Raw genomic sequence first — 15,563 nt, 5'->3', positions numbered from 1 at the left:
AGTTTCACTTGTGGTGATTGCTTTTGTTTTCTGCAGGTATTTCAGAACTTCAACACTAATCATGGGTAGACTTTATTTTCTTATCTCTAATTTTTCCCTAAAGTAATTCTGACCCCCCCCTTTTTTTTTATAAAAACCATTCAGACCTCTGAAGGTTCTTGCATTTTTCCTTATGACTTATTACTCAGATCTGCACAGCAAGGCCCAGGTATTAGGCATATGAGGGAAGAATTTTCCGCAACATCACTTTTCAAAATCTATTTTTATTTTTTGACATCACTTTGTACGGCCAACAATTACCTTTCGAGTATCATTTCCTGCCACAGCTCTGTTCATGGTGTTCTTCTTTCATCAAAGATTTGGGCTGGGAAGATAGCTCAGTAGAATAAGTGCCTACCTGGCAAGTGCAGGGTCCTGAGTTCAATACCTGGTACTGAAAAAAAAAAAAGAAAAAGAAAAAGAAAAAAATTCCTCTCCTTTTTTTTTTAAAGATTTTAAATGGTGGAACATCAGGATGAAATCTCATATTTCAGAAAGATAATTCTGATTGTTGCTTGAAGAATGGAATTCAGATTTTACAGGGTTGGGGAAAAGGAGAGATAGTAGGAGAATCAATTAAGAAATGACAGATTGTCCAGAAAAGAGTGTTGATACTTTTGCCTAAGGCCATTCCGAAAGAAAAATAAACAAAAAGCTCAGTGTTTATTTTTGGTAATTTCTAGATATGGAAGAAATGGGAGTTCCAGAAAAGGAAGTCCAGACAGAAGATAGAGTTCACAGGGTAAAATATTGAGATTTATTTTGTCTGTGTTGAGGTTGAGGGCCTAAGGGATATTTAACTGAAGTATCTGTTTGGCATTCAGCTAAAACCAGATGTCAGGACTAGAGATATGTATTTGGAAATTGTCAATTTATAGATGGCTGTTTAGCCCATGAATTTTGATGAGTTTATTCCAAGAAGCAAGCATACTTGGAATATTAGCAAGTTGACAGAAGCAGCTCAGGAAGAACTGTCCTGTAACAAATGAATAAAGGAAACTTCAGGAAAAACCAGGAAAATGGGACAGAATGTGAGAACCATTGGCTTAGACCAAGAAGAGAGAATCTTGCTGATTTATCTATTGGTCAGACCACTGCAAATATAGTTCTCAATTCAAAGTGTCATGTTTTCCCAAGGATATCGGGAGCTTTTGTGTGTCAGGAGGAAGACCTGGGGAGGGAGATATCCACACCCATGTCACAGCAGAGGAGTGAGTGCCTTCAGGTGGAGAAAGTGTTCGCAGGAAGTCTATTTGCTATAAAAAGAGGAATTTAGCTGTGTTTTTGTAGCTCCAGAAGGAGTAACAAAGAACTACACACAAACATATTTCTGTCAATATAAAAAATAACTTGACAAGCTGTTAAAAATGGAACAGGTTGACCTGTTTGCAGTGAGCCCTGCTTAGTAGAAAGAGGTATTTTAGTACATGCTGGTGGTCCCTAGCAACGTGCAGTGGGCAGGGGGGTCCCGTCCTGAGGAATAGGTCTCTACTGAGGTAGCATCTTATCTCAGGAACCAGTGATCCTGTGGTCACATTTAGCAGGTTGGTTGCAGGCCTCCATGTACACAGGGCCTGTGCTGGTGCCATGCAGTAAGTTGAGGATGGATGGGAGTAGTGACATTTTATTCTTTGGCGGCTGCAAGTGAAAGTGACATGAATCCCCACCACATTCAGATCTGCACATGAAATTTTGTTGATAATTCCCCCAGGATAGAACATCTCGGTATTCAGTCAGCTTTGTGGCCTTGAACTGAGACAGTTGACAAGATATCTTATAATAAGAATACAAGAGCCAGATGCCCTGAGGGCTCCACATACATTTATTTCAAAATGCTGTGAAGGAAAATCAATGTTTTGTTTCTGGCAGCGAGAGTCTCAGCCTCACCACATTACTAAGGATGAATATTTTGTTTTCAAATCCTAGACATGAGAACCCCTTGCCCTGGGCCAATCTGAACCCAGTTTTAGGACATCCCTGGATGCACTGGGGTGGGATGGACTTGGCAATGGCCATAATTTGAAACTGAAATTGATCCTTCATTCTATTCAAGTCTTCTTCCAAAGTGCCTCAGTGATAATCTTTCCAGTATAAAATTTCCTACCATGAAATCCTTCTGAAAGTTTCACTTATGATAATCACTTTTATCTTCCTCAAATTTTGTCTGGATGATGATTCTATTTAACTTGTGGTCCTTTCCAGAAGCAGTATCTAGGAGAGGGACTTGAGGGTAAGACGTTTATTTGGGAGGTGATCACAGGAAGCCCAGGAGAGGTATAAGAGAGTGAGGGGAAAGGAAAGGCAGCTAATTCAAGGTGCACCAACTAGCAGGACATGCCATGGGTGTATGGGACAGTCTTGCTGAGGTCTTGAGGGCACCCTTATGGCAGAAGGAAGCTGAGGTGTTTATCCACTAATATTCATCAGTGTTGCATTGAGGACTCCTGGGGGTGATTGGGACTTTAACTCTTCCATACCTCAGTTTCTGTACATGGATAGCATCCAGTAGCCAGGGAAAAATCCTCTGCTTGGCTCTCTGGTGGGTGTGCTGGGATCAGGTGGATAGGAATTGAGAGTACCATGGAAATCTTTTTTTTTTATTTTTTCCTTTGAGACAGGTTCTTTCTGTGCACTTTGGGCTGGCCTTGTGCTCACTTTTGTGGCCCCCAGGCTGGTCTCAAACTTGAAGGGATCTTCCTGTCTCAACCTTGCAAGTGCTGGGAATATAGGTGTACACCATGCCTGGTTCCAGGGTTCTCGGGATCCAGGGCTGAGACATTGTGCCTGGAGATCTAGGGACACAGATTGGACACGGATTGAACTCGGGTCAGTGTGCTTGCCAGGTAGGTGCTTATGCCTCTGAGCTATCTCCCTGACCCCTACTATGGACAACTGAGAAGGTGCTGAGAGCATCTGGTTCAGTATAGGATGCTCTCCAGGGTGCTGAACATTTTGCTTATGTTCATTGTTTCTTTCCCACTGGCATGTAAGCTTCATGAAGACAGGGGCTTTTCCCTGTGCACTAAAAATAAGATCTCTAGGTTATTCATTCAGTACTTAAAAAACCCATTAATTAGTGTCTATTCCAAACCAGGTTCTACTTTCACACTCTTTGGTACCATGCTACCCAATACAATCCACTGAGTAGATCTCTGCTGTCTTTGTAGCCAATCCTTAGCCCACACTCCATCACAGAAGGAATTAAAAGGTCATGACAATAACTAGAAAACTGCTGCTGCTGTTTTGCATATTTTTGGTAGCTAAATAAACAATCATGGCAGCATAAAGTGTTAGGCTAGAGAACAATCACCAGGGCGTAGGGGGGACAATGTGAGCGCAGGCTAGAGTGTTTACTCCAACCCTAACTTGCACAGATAGCCTTACTAACCAAAGGAGTCTGACAATGGAGCACTAGATCCAAAGTCTACCCTTGGGCAACAGTTGGGTTCAGGTCTTGGGTGGAAGTTACCTTTGGAGTATAGCCAAGAAAGATGCTTTTGCTTAGACCTGCCAAATTGTACAGAGAACTCCTTGGCGTTTTTAATCAACAATGATTTTAGAGCATTTTCAAAAACAGATGCACCTGCCCTGAATTTTTTCCTGCCAGCCATTTTTTCCAACCTAAGGTTATTTATCTTTAAATATTTTGTTCGTATTTTCATGAGCCTCTCTTTGAATCCCATTTTAACCATTTTACTTGCTGCTATTTCTGAATTTAACAAGCCTTTTACTATCTTCTTTGTCCTTTGTAATCCATCTAGAGCTCACTCCCATCCCAATCCCATGCCCAGTTTCTTGTTCTTTCAACATATAATAGATAAAATTAATTCTTATTCTTGAAAACTGACCATATTTTGTTTTGTTTTTAATCATTTATTTATTTTTTGCTTCCGGGTTTCACTACACAGCTTGGACTCATAATTATTCTCTTGTCTCAGCCTCTCCTGTACTGAGATTACAGGTGTGCATCACCACACCCAATTTTGGTGACTGGCACAACATGTGGTACTGAGGATCGAACTCAGGTCCTTGCATTTGCTAAGCAGGTGCTTAGACCACCAAGCTATCTCCCCAGCCCTCTAGCCATATTTTAAAATTTCAACTAATAAGCAATTAAAATTTCAACTATAAGCAATTAAAATTAATTTTGATGATATATTATTTATGTATTGTAATACCTCTTTCTCCTTCTATTGATGTTAATGAGGGTTGAACAAACGAAAACTCTTTGGAATAAGGATTTTTTTTTTTTTTGTTCTGCATGCCTTCAGGGCAGGTTTGGCTGGCTTGAGTTGTGGGGATCGAACCACAGCAACCTGAGCTTGACTGCTTTGTCAAAGTAGCCACTTAAAGAACTGAGCTAAGGGGCAGGCCTCCTGAAAACTCTTTGAAATCCTATTACTGCAGTTTCTACCTTTGAATTTTTCCTCTCTAATCAAATCTACAGGCAGCCAAAGTATAGATACACGGACCATAGCTCTAATCATTCTTTTTTAAAAAAATGTATTTAGTACAGGCTCTACAGGCTGTCACTATGTAGATCAGACTTGTAGTGATTCTCCTGTTTTCAGCCTCCCCCCTGCTAGGATTATAGGCCCGTGATGACACACCCAGTTTCAGTTGCTGTCTCAGTGCGCCCCAGGGGCAGAGCCAGCCCAGCACACTGGGGATAAAACTCAGGTCCCTGTGTTATGCCTAAGCAGGCACTTTAGTCCACTGAGCTATCTGGCCAGCCCTCTAATCATTCTTATTAATAATTTTTGGTGTGTTTTTAAGTTGGACACTATCTGTCCCCAGGACAGGAATATGTCCTGTTTGTAAGTCAGTCATGAGACCACTGGAGTGTTTTTCCAACATGGGAGAGGTACTTTATGCAAATATAAAATACATTTTAAATGTAACTGTGGGGAGAGGGGATTTAGAGACATTTGTTTTATGCACCTGTCTTGGAACTAAAACCAAGCAAGGGCAACTTACAGATTTTTGGTAAACTGGGTCATCACCGTCATGGAATAACACTTTGAATATTATTGTGAACCACCGATTGTGAAGGCAGGCATCTGCAAGAGCAAGGTAGTCACAGTCAAGTGCTGGGAACAGAACTGAACATGCTTGGGAGATTCTGTGCTGTAACTCATCGAGGGCTATTAAGATTGCTTATGAGTATCAGAACTAGTATTTCTGGGACCCATGTGTCCCAAAGATGACATTTAGACCACAGCAAATGTGCCAAATCCTTAGGTGGTGTGGACTCACTAGTGCCATTCAGGTCTTGCCTGAGAGAGATGTTTGTCTTCCCAGCAATCAACAGTGGCACAAACATGCAAACAGACAAACTCTGTGGTTTTGCAACCACTACAAAATAAATTAGGCCATTAGAGAAAAAGTATTTACATCATGTTAGAGATTAGAGGAGAAGAAATGTACATTTTTATCTATAAGCTCCCCTGGTATTCTGTAAAGGCTTTCAACTGAAACAATGCGCTTGCTGTTGTGATAAATTAGCAGACACCTTTCGCATGAAGTATTCTTGCGCCACAAATCACTGATTTTATTAGACGGCAGCTCCAGGAGCAGTCTAATGCGGCCTCATGAAAAACCCATAACAATTCAATCTAATTTTAATGATTTTGGAAAATAGTAGGTATTTGAGAATAGCTCACTTGTTCATATTCCCACTTTATAGTCATGTCCATGAAAGTGATACGATTCATAAACTTTTGTTGCTTTCTTTAAGCAATAGATGAGGCCAGCTTTATATTCACCTGCCCACTTCACATATTCTCTTCTCCTCAGTTTTTTACATCTTGCATATGTTTACAACTTGTTTATTTAGGAAGAGAGAAAGATCAAACCATTTTGAGGCAGCATTTAAACCCATCATAATGCTTGTCTTTAAAAAGATGCAAATAAAGGCTTACACATTTATTTTAAAGGATGACTGAAAATAACCACATCTAGCATTCTCTTCAAGGATATTAGAGAGCAGAAAGAATTTCTAAGATAAACAAATATCGAAGAAAATCAATCTTGGGGTAGGCTGTAATTCTATCATATTTGCTTCCTGATTTCATTTGTTCACTTACATGTTAATCTTTATTCATGTAGCACCTTCGTTGTGGGAAAGCCTTGCTATTTTCCTGTCACTGCAAACCCTCTGGGAACACAGAAGAGTTTGATTCATGCTCTCAACTAGGTCACTTTTGCCTCTTTCCTTAGAGGGAGTAATTTATCCACCGCAGGCTCAATATAGGAAAATAATAGAATGTTGCTACATTTCTATGTCCTCTGATTCCTGTGTGTTTGCACCACTGTCTTCTCCTCAAGCCATAAGATTTTTAAGAATCTCAGCATAAAGGAATATGTTACTCCTCATGTTCTAAGGTTGTTGAAATTTCTTTTTGAGATATAAATATATCATCAGAGAATGTTATTTGCATGATTTTGCCTGTTAGAGTCATCATTTGCTAACAGTAAATATTTAGTCTAATAAAGTATTATTTGATCTGTGTTTTTATGACTATGTATTTCCTCATACATATGCATTTAGTGTGGCATGTATTCACTGGCATATGATTTCAGCACTATGAAAGGTGTTGATATTATTTTTATTACAGTGTATTTTCCTTTCACTTAAAATTTTTTATTGGTATATTTTTGTGATACATAGTAAATACGTTTGTCCTGGGGGAATTGGAGCATATTCATAGTACATCTGTATATGCTCCAATTTCTACTTTTTTTCTCCTTCTTTCCCATCATCAGTTCTACTTCTCAACAATTCAAAGAATGAAATTTGATTTATTGATGTTTTATATGATTTTTTATCTCAAGGTCATGAATTTCTACTTTATAATTTTTTATTAAGCTTATTGGTACTTTTTAGGTACACATAATAATCACACTCACCCTAGGGAATTCGTACCTGTACATGATATACTTTGATTCTTTTTCTTTCACATTCCCCTCCCCTCTCTTCAACCCCTCTTCCCTTCTTTTTTGTTTCAGTTAGTTTCATATTTGGATTATTCTTGTCTTAAGAATTTGAGATGCATCATATGGTTATTTACTTGGCATTGTGCTATCGTTTTTATGAATGAATTTATAGCTATACTCTTTCCCCTGAGAATTGTTTTCATTGTGCCCCATAGCTTTTGGGATGTTGTGCTTCCATTGTTATCTTATTCTGGAAACTTTTTAGTTTCTTCTCAGATTTTTTATGTGATCCATTCATTATTTGTAGATTAATTCATTCAAATATTACTTAATCTCCATGTGTTTGTATAGTTTCTATCATTTCTTTTGTTGTTGATTTCTAGCTTCACTCCACTCTAACCTGAGAGGGTACAAGGATTATTTAGATTATTCTGTTGTTGGATATAACACGAAATGGATACCTATTAAGTCTATTTGTTCAAAGGTGTGGCTTAATTCTAAGATTTGTTGATTTTTTTTTGGTTTGATTGAGCTTTTTATTTGTGTGAGTATGGTATTGAAGATCCCCACTCTGATTTTATCTATCTTCTTTTCTTTTAAGTTTTATGAAATTGAATGTGCCAATCTTTGGTGCATAGATACAACATTTACAATTGTTATCTCTTCCTGTTAAATGTTTCCTGTACTAGTATGTAGCAGGCATCTTTGCCCCTTCTGATCAGTTTTTCCTTGAAGTCTGCTCTGTTTGAAAATATGATAGCTACTCATACTTGTTTTGGGGCTCTAGTTTAATGGAGCATCATCTTCCATGATTTCACTTTCAGTCTATGGGTGAGATGTGTGTTCTGTAGACAGTCTGTAGTTACATTTTACTTTCGCTTTTTGACCTGCTCTATCTTTCTATTCTTTTGACAGGGGAGTTGAATCTACTGATATTGAGAGTTATTTTTGTAAGGTCATTATTATTATAAAGTCATTATTGCTTATTGATTACTATCGTTGCATTATTTTTCCAGTAGTCCTTCTTTTATTTTTTTCCTTCTAGTTAGATGTGTACTTTTCTTTGAGTTCTTTGCTGCTCATGGGCTCTCAGGCCTTCTTGATGAGTAATTCCTTGTATGGATGACACTACAAGAAGGCCTCATAGGGTGCCAACACCTCAACATTGAACATCCCAGATTCCGGAATGTGAAAAATTATTTTTCTTTATAAATTATCCAATTTTCAGCATTTTTAACTTTAAACAGATTTTTATCACACAAAGCTTGTTACATTGATCTTTATTTTGCACACCATTATTCTTCCACTCCACAGAAAGGCTGCTTCTGACTTCTGTCTGTGATGGCAAGCACTAGACTCCTGGCTGTAATAGAATAGTAGTAGAAATGCCTCTGTGATTTAAATTGAAAGCAGTACACTCATACTTGGCTCTGGCACCCAGTTTCAGTAATGTACAAATGTTTTTGTGTTCAAAAATACAAAATAAATTATCTTTAGGCATGGACAATGACAGCGGTAAACCATTATATATATATTGTTACTGAAACCAGCAATGGTGGGCGTGTGGTTTCCTTGCATCAGCCAGCCTGCTCTTCATTTCCTTCATGTGAATCTCCATTAACTGGGAGGACCCTGCAGGGCGCTTCCTGTCACAGATCATGAGAGAGGGCCCAGCACTCTCTAGGTTAGAACATCTCGCTTCCCATCCCACCCCCCATCCCACCCATGGCACCCATTGCAAGGTCCTTCTCCTCCCCTCCTCAGGGATTTCTGTGACCACAAATTCTGCTGTTGTTAACAGAGAGACCACCCATGTGGCATCCAGCAGAGCAGTTCTTACAACCTTTGTTTGGATCAATGATCCCTTTCTCTACCATATTCACAAAATCTCCAAGCATAGCATCAACCAACTTCAGAGGAGCTCTGCAGGATTTTCTCAACTATCAAAGATCCTTCTACACCCGCGTTCTTCACAATGGTCAGTGCAGGGATTTTCAGTGTTCTCTTAATAATTTCTATGCCAATGTTTTGATCTTCATTAGCAGGAGTTAAGGTGTCCAGGGCACGAATGCAATGGAGGAGGGCACACCCACCACCCAGCACAATGGCTTCCTCCACAGCTGCCCTCGTGGCATTGAGTGACCCTGTCTTTCTTCTCCTTCACCTCAATGTCACTTATCCCACTAACCTTCAGCATGGCCACTCCCTCTGAAAGCTTTGACAGCCATTCATTTAGCTTCTCTTTCTCATATTTGCTGGTTGTGATTTCTAACTGCTCAGTGATTTCTTGAATACATTTTTCAATTTGTACTTTGTCACCTTTGCCTTTCAAAGCATGGCATCATCTTTAATTATGATAACCTCTTTAACTTTCCCTAAGTCATGAGGCTGGACATCTTCAAGATTTAGGATCAAACCCTCTTCTCCAGGGCTGGCCAAATAGCTCAGCAGATTAAAGCATCTGCTTAGACACAAGGTCCAAGAGTTTGATTCCTGGGCCTGTCGTGCAAGCCCCACCTTGGGGCACACTGAGATGGCGATTGAGACTGGGCATGATGGTGTGCACCTGTAATCCCAGCACTTGGGAGCCTGTAAACAGGAGTATCAATACGAGTCTGATCTATGCAGTGAGACCCGGTACACCCTGTACACCCTGTTCTAAAATACAAAAAAACCCCAACAAACCCCCCCCAAACCAAAACCAAAACCAAAAACCCTCTTCTCTAAATGGTGCACCACCAGTCATCAGTTGCAATAGCCATGTCTTTCAGCTGGTTCTTTCTGTTGTCACTGAACCCTGGAGCTTTGACAGCAACAACCTGAAGGCCAATCTTTAGCCTGTTCAAAACCAGGCCACTGAGAGCTTCTCCATTAACATCCTCAGCAATTATGACCAAGGGCTTTTGGCGAGCATTGGCAATTTCAAGAGCGGGTACAATGGACTGGATGCTAGAGATTTTCTTCTCCCTCAGTAGAACATAGGTATCCTGGAATTCACATTTCTGGCCTTTTGATGTGTTAAAAAAGTATGGAGAAACATATCCTCAATCAAACTTCATGTCTTCAATAGTTTCCAATTCATCATTCAGGGTTTTTCCATCCTTCACTGTGATGATGCCCTTCTGGCCCACCTTCTTTATGGAGTCAGATATGATGTTGCCAATTTCTTTATTGCCATTTGCAGAAATTGTAGCAACCTGAGCAATTTCTTCAGGGGTTCTCACAGGTTTGGACTGTTTCTTATGTTCAGCAATCACGGCATCAATAGCTAACATCACACCTCTCCTGATTTCCACGGGGTTCATGCCTTTGCTGATCTTCTTGAAGCCTTCCTTGGCAATGGAGTGTGCTAGAACTGTTGCTGTGGTGGTGTCATCCTGGTCTCTTTGTTTGTATTGTTAGCAACATCTTGAACAAATTTAGCTCCAATATTCTTGTATTTATCCTTTAAATCAATTGACTTTGCAACAGTCACACCATCTTTAGCTATCGTGGGACTTCCCCAACTCTGTTCAATAATCGCTATTCTTCCCTTTAGCCCCATTGTATTGGTGACAGCATTGGCCAGGAGGTCTACACCCTGAAGCATGGGGGCGCAGGTGTCCGCACTGAATTTCACATCTTTGGCATAAGCGAGAGTGAACTGTGGGGCCAGCGCCCAGAACACTGGCCTGGCCTGATGGAGGACCGCGGGTAGCCAGAACATTTCTGAGGGGCGGTGGCAGGAGCCCAAGTGGTGAGGAAGGCTGTTGGTGGAGAGTGAGCAATTTTCAGCATTTTGTGGCAGCACAAAGTAGACCAAGACAAAGTATATGAAAACAGTTTAGTTGTTTTGGCAGTTTATGGCCTCCAAATTTTAACCTTATCCAAAAATCTTTATTTTTTAAATTCTTAATATTTTCCCCCACAGGGAATTGAACTTTGGACCTCACATGTGCTAGACAAGTGCTTTATCACTTAGCTATGCCCCTAAGCTATTTTACCTAAAAGCTTTATTCCTTAATATATTTCTCATTAGGGAGAATTTAAATTCCTTTTAGGAGGGTGATAAACCAGGTTGAGAAACATTTCTCTATGGATAATCATCTTACCATTTTGATGTATTCTTCTGTTGTGGTAAATACAAATGCTCTTTCTGACTTGAGCCACCTGAGGAGGCTGGATGCAGAGACTAGCAAGTTTAGTAGCTAGTGGTCGGGGCTCAGGCCATGACTTAGCCCCAGCCTTGAAGGGCCGGAGGGGAGAATAGTTACACAGTTCTTGTTCCAGGTCTTGGGTGATTGGGTTCTTTCTGATATGATTTAGTGCATCTACAGAAATACTCTTACAAAGCAAGTGTTTAGCTTGTGACAAAGGAACAAAAGTGTTTGACATTTTAAATAGGGAACAAATGGTCTTATGAGAAAGCATGGGGTGGTATTGGATTAGGTAACTATGATAACATTTACAAGAAACAAACTTAAAGAAACAGAAATTTAAGCTCTCAGATGGTGCTTGAGTACAACATGGCATATATATATATATATATATTTTAACCTTAGATAAAGAGTCACAGTCCTCTCCAAGTGTATCATGTGCATACACACTGCTCTGTCATTGAATTTTTGTCACTTAAGGAATATTTTAGAAAGAACTCTTTCTCAAAATCTTCTTCAGCTGAAAACCAGAGCTCCATAAATTTCAAAGCTTTTTGGTTCCTTTTTATGGAAGCTTTGTACTCCAAGTTGTGAATGCACCATAGATTATGTAAGCAGTACCCAGTTGTTGGGTATTGGGTAGAATCCAGTCTTTGGCTGTTAGAAAAAATTACTGCAATGAGTGGCTTTATATTGAGATGATTTTATGTTTTTACTAGTGTACCTTGGTAGGAAGTGGGGTCTCATGTATCTAGTTGATTCCTAGAAATGGGGTCGGGGTCAATAGGTACGAGTGTAAGTAATCGTTCTAGGTATTGCCCAATCTCCCTCTTTGGGCTTTGGACTAGTTTACATTTTCTGCAGCAAAATATGAGAGTGCCTATTTTTGCGTCATCTCATCACAGACCATGCTGTTTATATTTGGAATTTTGCCCATATGTTTAAGAGATTTTTGCTTTTCTTTTTCTATGAAATCTATTAGTTGGCTGCTTTCCTACAGATATTTTCATATCCTTCTCTAAGCGTTTCAGGCCTATTAGGGATAGCAATATTTTGTAAGGGGTTTCAGTTGCAAATCTTCTACCCCATACCCCAATTTATATTTTTCTTTTGATTTTACTTACATAAATGTTTTATTTTTATGTGACCAAATTTATTTCTTTTTCCTATCACATCTGGATTTTTAGGCATGTAAAAGAAAAGAATTACTAATGTTTTCCTCTAATACTTGTATAGTTTATTTATTTACTTAATACTCATTTGGTATTAATTTTGGCATATAGTATGAAAAATTATTCCAGTTTTTATTTCTCTACACAGCCAACATGTTTTCCATTAGATAGTCTTTTCCTTTCTGATTTGAGATGCTGCTTCCCAACATCCTACTTTTTTTCACTTTGGTGTGTTTTTGGATTTTCATTGATTTTTCTCTTGGCCTATTGAGTGTGCTCCTACACTGAGGGCTTTGCCATGTTTTAATACCTACTTAGACTAATCTCCTTTCCTGATTTTTTTCACATTTCCATTCAGTGTCATATTTGTTCTTCCAAATAAAACATGCAGTTAACTTGTCTAGCTCTGAGGAAAAAATGATATGTATTTTATTGGGGTTATATTAAACTCATAAAATCTAAGGAGAACTGATATTTTCATGATTCTCAGTTTTCCTATCTAAAAGCTCCTGTGTCTGTCCACTCGTTCAAGCCCATGTCTGGTCTTTGTTGAGAGTGTTACAGCTTACGAACATTTTGAGCATCACACGGTGCCATACTGCTGCCCCTGCCCCTTTCTTTATATGTTTTTAGACTCCTTCTTTCATTTTTTGTAACCATAGTCATTCAAACCTTGGGAAGTGAGGAGAAAAATCACATTGTCTTACTCACTTTTCTCATCACTGAGACCTAATACCCAACACCCACAGTTTAAAGGGGATGAGGTTTATTTTGATTCTTTTTGTAGAGATTTGAGTCCACAGTCATCTGGCTCCAAGGCAGGGAGCCCTGACAAAGGGGCGTGGCAGGGCTGCTCAGGGTGTGGAGCAGAGGAAGCAGAGAGGGGCCAAAGGAGGAGCAGGGTCCACCATGCCAGAAAGCACCTTCTGTACCTTGTCGGGCAGGTTCTGGAAGCTGTACATCCAAGCGCAGATCAGGTCGGCCAAAGGAGGAGCAGGGTGGGGTAGGAGGGTGGGGACCAGCTCTCCCAGGCTGCATCCTGATGACCTGCCTCTTCGGGTCAGATCCCTCTTCCTAACATCAAAGAATCTGTAAGCCCCCACAATTCAATAACCTTCCAAGAGCCCTGCCTATGTGCATATGAGGCTTTAGGGGGACATCTAGCTATAAACCCTAACACACATGTAGAAGGTAAGCAGTCAGAATGTCTTTGGTTTGAACTCTACTATTCACCAGCGCTCTGTGAACAAATCTTCATTGGCAAAAGTTGACATTTACCTCAAACAGAAATAGGACTGATGGGGTGCAGCTATCAGAAAAACCTGGGAGGAGAAAGAACACAACTGAAGCAGCGGCTGAATCCCATCTTGGACACTGAAGTTTCCTAGTTGCCGTATCCGGTATGAAATGGCAAACGGTGTCATGGGCCTTCTAATGTGTTTGTAACGGAAGCATCTTCTACACTACACACATACTTTGTAAAAAGCAAATTACTGTTTTCTGCGCAGGTTAACTTCAGTGCTGCCTTGCCATTTTGAGCTCTTCTTTTTTCTTTTCCCATGAGTTGGCATTTATTTTAGATTTCATATTTTGTCTCATTTTTTACAAAACGCTGAATAACTTGTAAGCTGTGGCAGAAGCTTTGTGCATCTGAACAGTAATGAATCATCCTTCCTGAAGCCATCAGTCAGTTGAAGCTCACCAGGAAACGAAATGGGGCAGAGTGGGAGGGTGTGAAGGGCACTTGGCTTGGTTCACTGACTACTGCTTTGAACCTTCTGACAATGTGGTAGAGATTTCTGCTGATTGTTTCACTATTTCAAGACAAGGCTGGCTTGCTTTCCTCCAGCAGATTTCTATGGGCTGAGAATAGATTGCAAACTTTTGAAATTTCATGCACACGGCAATATTGATTGAGCACCAACTGCCTATTGTGTATTACAGAAGAGTGAAGAGTAAGTAGCTTACTCCAGAAGCTAGGCCTGGCTGTGCTCTGCAGTACGAGCCTGGTGAATGGGGCGATTTGTTGGGGCCAGGGCTGGGAAACCAAGGCAGGGAGCAGAAATGGAGTGTGGGTCCTTTGTTGACAGGGAGTGAAGTTTAGTGGGCCAAGAGGAGCTACACAGATGTGTAGATGAAGAGCCCCTGTCAGAAGCTGTGGAAACCAAACAGAAGTTAGGCTGCAGCCAGAGGCAAGGAACCAGCCTCGCTAGTGGGAGGTGGTTCTGCTGACAGAGCATCAGGTGCAGTGGTGCCTTCTGAGGACAACATGGTATCCCTGGGACTCAGGCAGTGAGCAGGGCCTTAAAGAGACCCTGCCCCGAAGGCTGAAGAGGCTCCACACCTGGAGGTGAGAGGGTCCGTGTTCTATAGCAAAGTTGCTGCACCCAACTGGGACAGAGTCGTGTCCATGAGAGCAGCACCCTGATTTGTCTCCTTCACGGAAAGCATCAGAGTGCTTCTCCTTTTACCGCTCAAGGGCACGGTGCTGCCCTTCCCCTGGGAGGAAAAAGCCAACAACTTCCCATCAGTGCACACCCTTGGCATTGTTTTCCCAGAAATGTTTATGGATGTGGGTTGACAAGACCACACTCTTTGGTCTGCTAGTAATCTACAGGAGAGACAGGAGTTAAAGTGAAACTGCACTGTGCATAGACACTTCTGTAACACACACACAAAGATACGTATGTTCATTTATTCTGCTAAAAATTCTGCACTTTCGAGGTAACGCAGCTTCGGCGCCATGGAGACACCAGTATGTCTACATGGGACGTATATTATTATCCTCTGAAGCCATCTCATCCAGAGCCAGACTGACAGCGCCCTCAGCCACTCAGGACATAAACTGGAAGACGACGACAGGAGACGCTGGCAGCTGAGCGCTGTTCAAGACTTTATTCCATAGGAAAACGGAATTGCCCTCAGGCGGCACTCAGAACGGCGGTGTAACGCTGCGGATAAGGGAGCAGGATTCACTGACCTCAGCAGAAATGACGCCGCGAGCGGAGGGAGGGGACAGAAGAGCTCTGGGCAGCAGAATCATTTCCTTTGGAATTTTTTTTTCTTTTTTAAAGATACAAAATGAAAAAAAAAGAAAAAGAAACAATATAAAATTTCATTAAACAAAGTAGTAAGAATTTGCAATGGTTATTGTATTGTAGAATGTTATTTTCATATTAGTTAGCTTACTAGATATAAACTGCAAAACTGGTAAGAAAAAAGTATTTTTCCACACACACTCACTCTCTCTCTCTCTCTCTCTCTCTCTCTCTCTCTCTCA

General features: G+C 40.6%; 1 pseudogene; it reads right to left on the bottom strand.

Moving 5' to 3' along the window:
* Window positions 1-8,660: 8,660 nt before the first annotated feature.
* LOC101587644 lies at window positions 8,661-10,681 on the bottom strand (annotated as a pseudogene).
* Between the last annotated feature and the right edge of the window lie 4,882 nt (window positions 10,682-15,563).

Source organism: Octodon degus, unplaced genomic scaffold (assembly GCF_000260255.1).
Source record: "Octodon degus isolate 3935 unplaced genomic scaffold, OctDeg1.0 scaffold00168, whole genome shotgun sequence".
Lineage (NCBI taxonomy): Eukaryota > Metazoa > Chordata > Mammalia > Rodentia > Octodontidae > Octodon > Octodon degus.
Note: the sequence above shows the minus strand (reverse complement) of the source record. Positions and strands in the feature narration are given on the sequence as shown.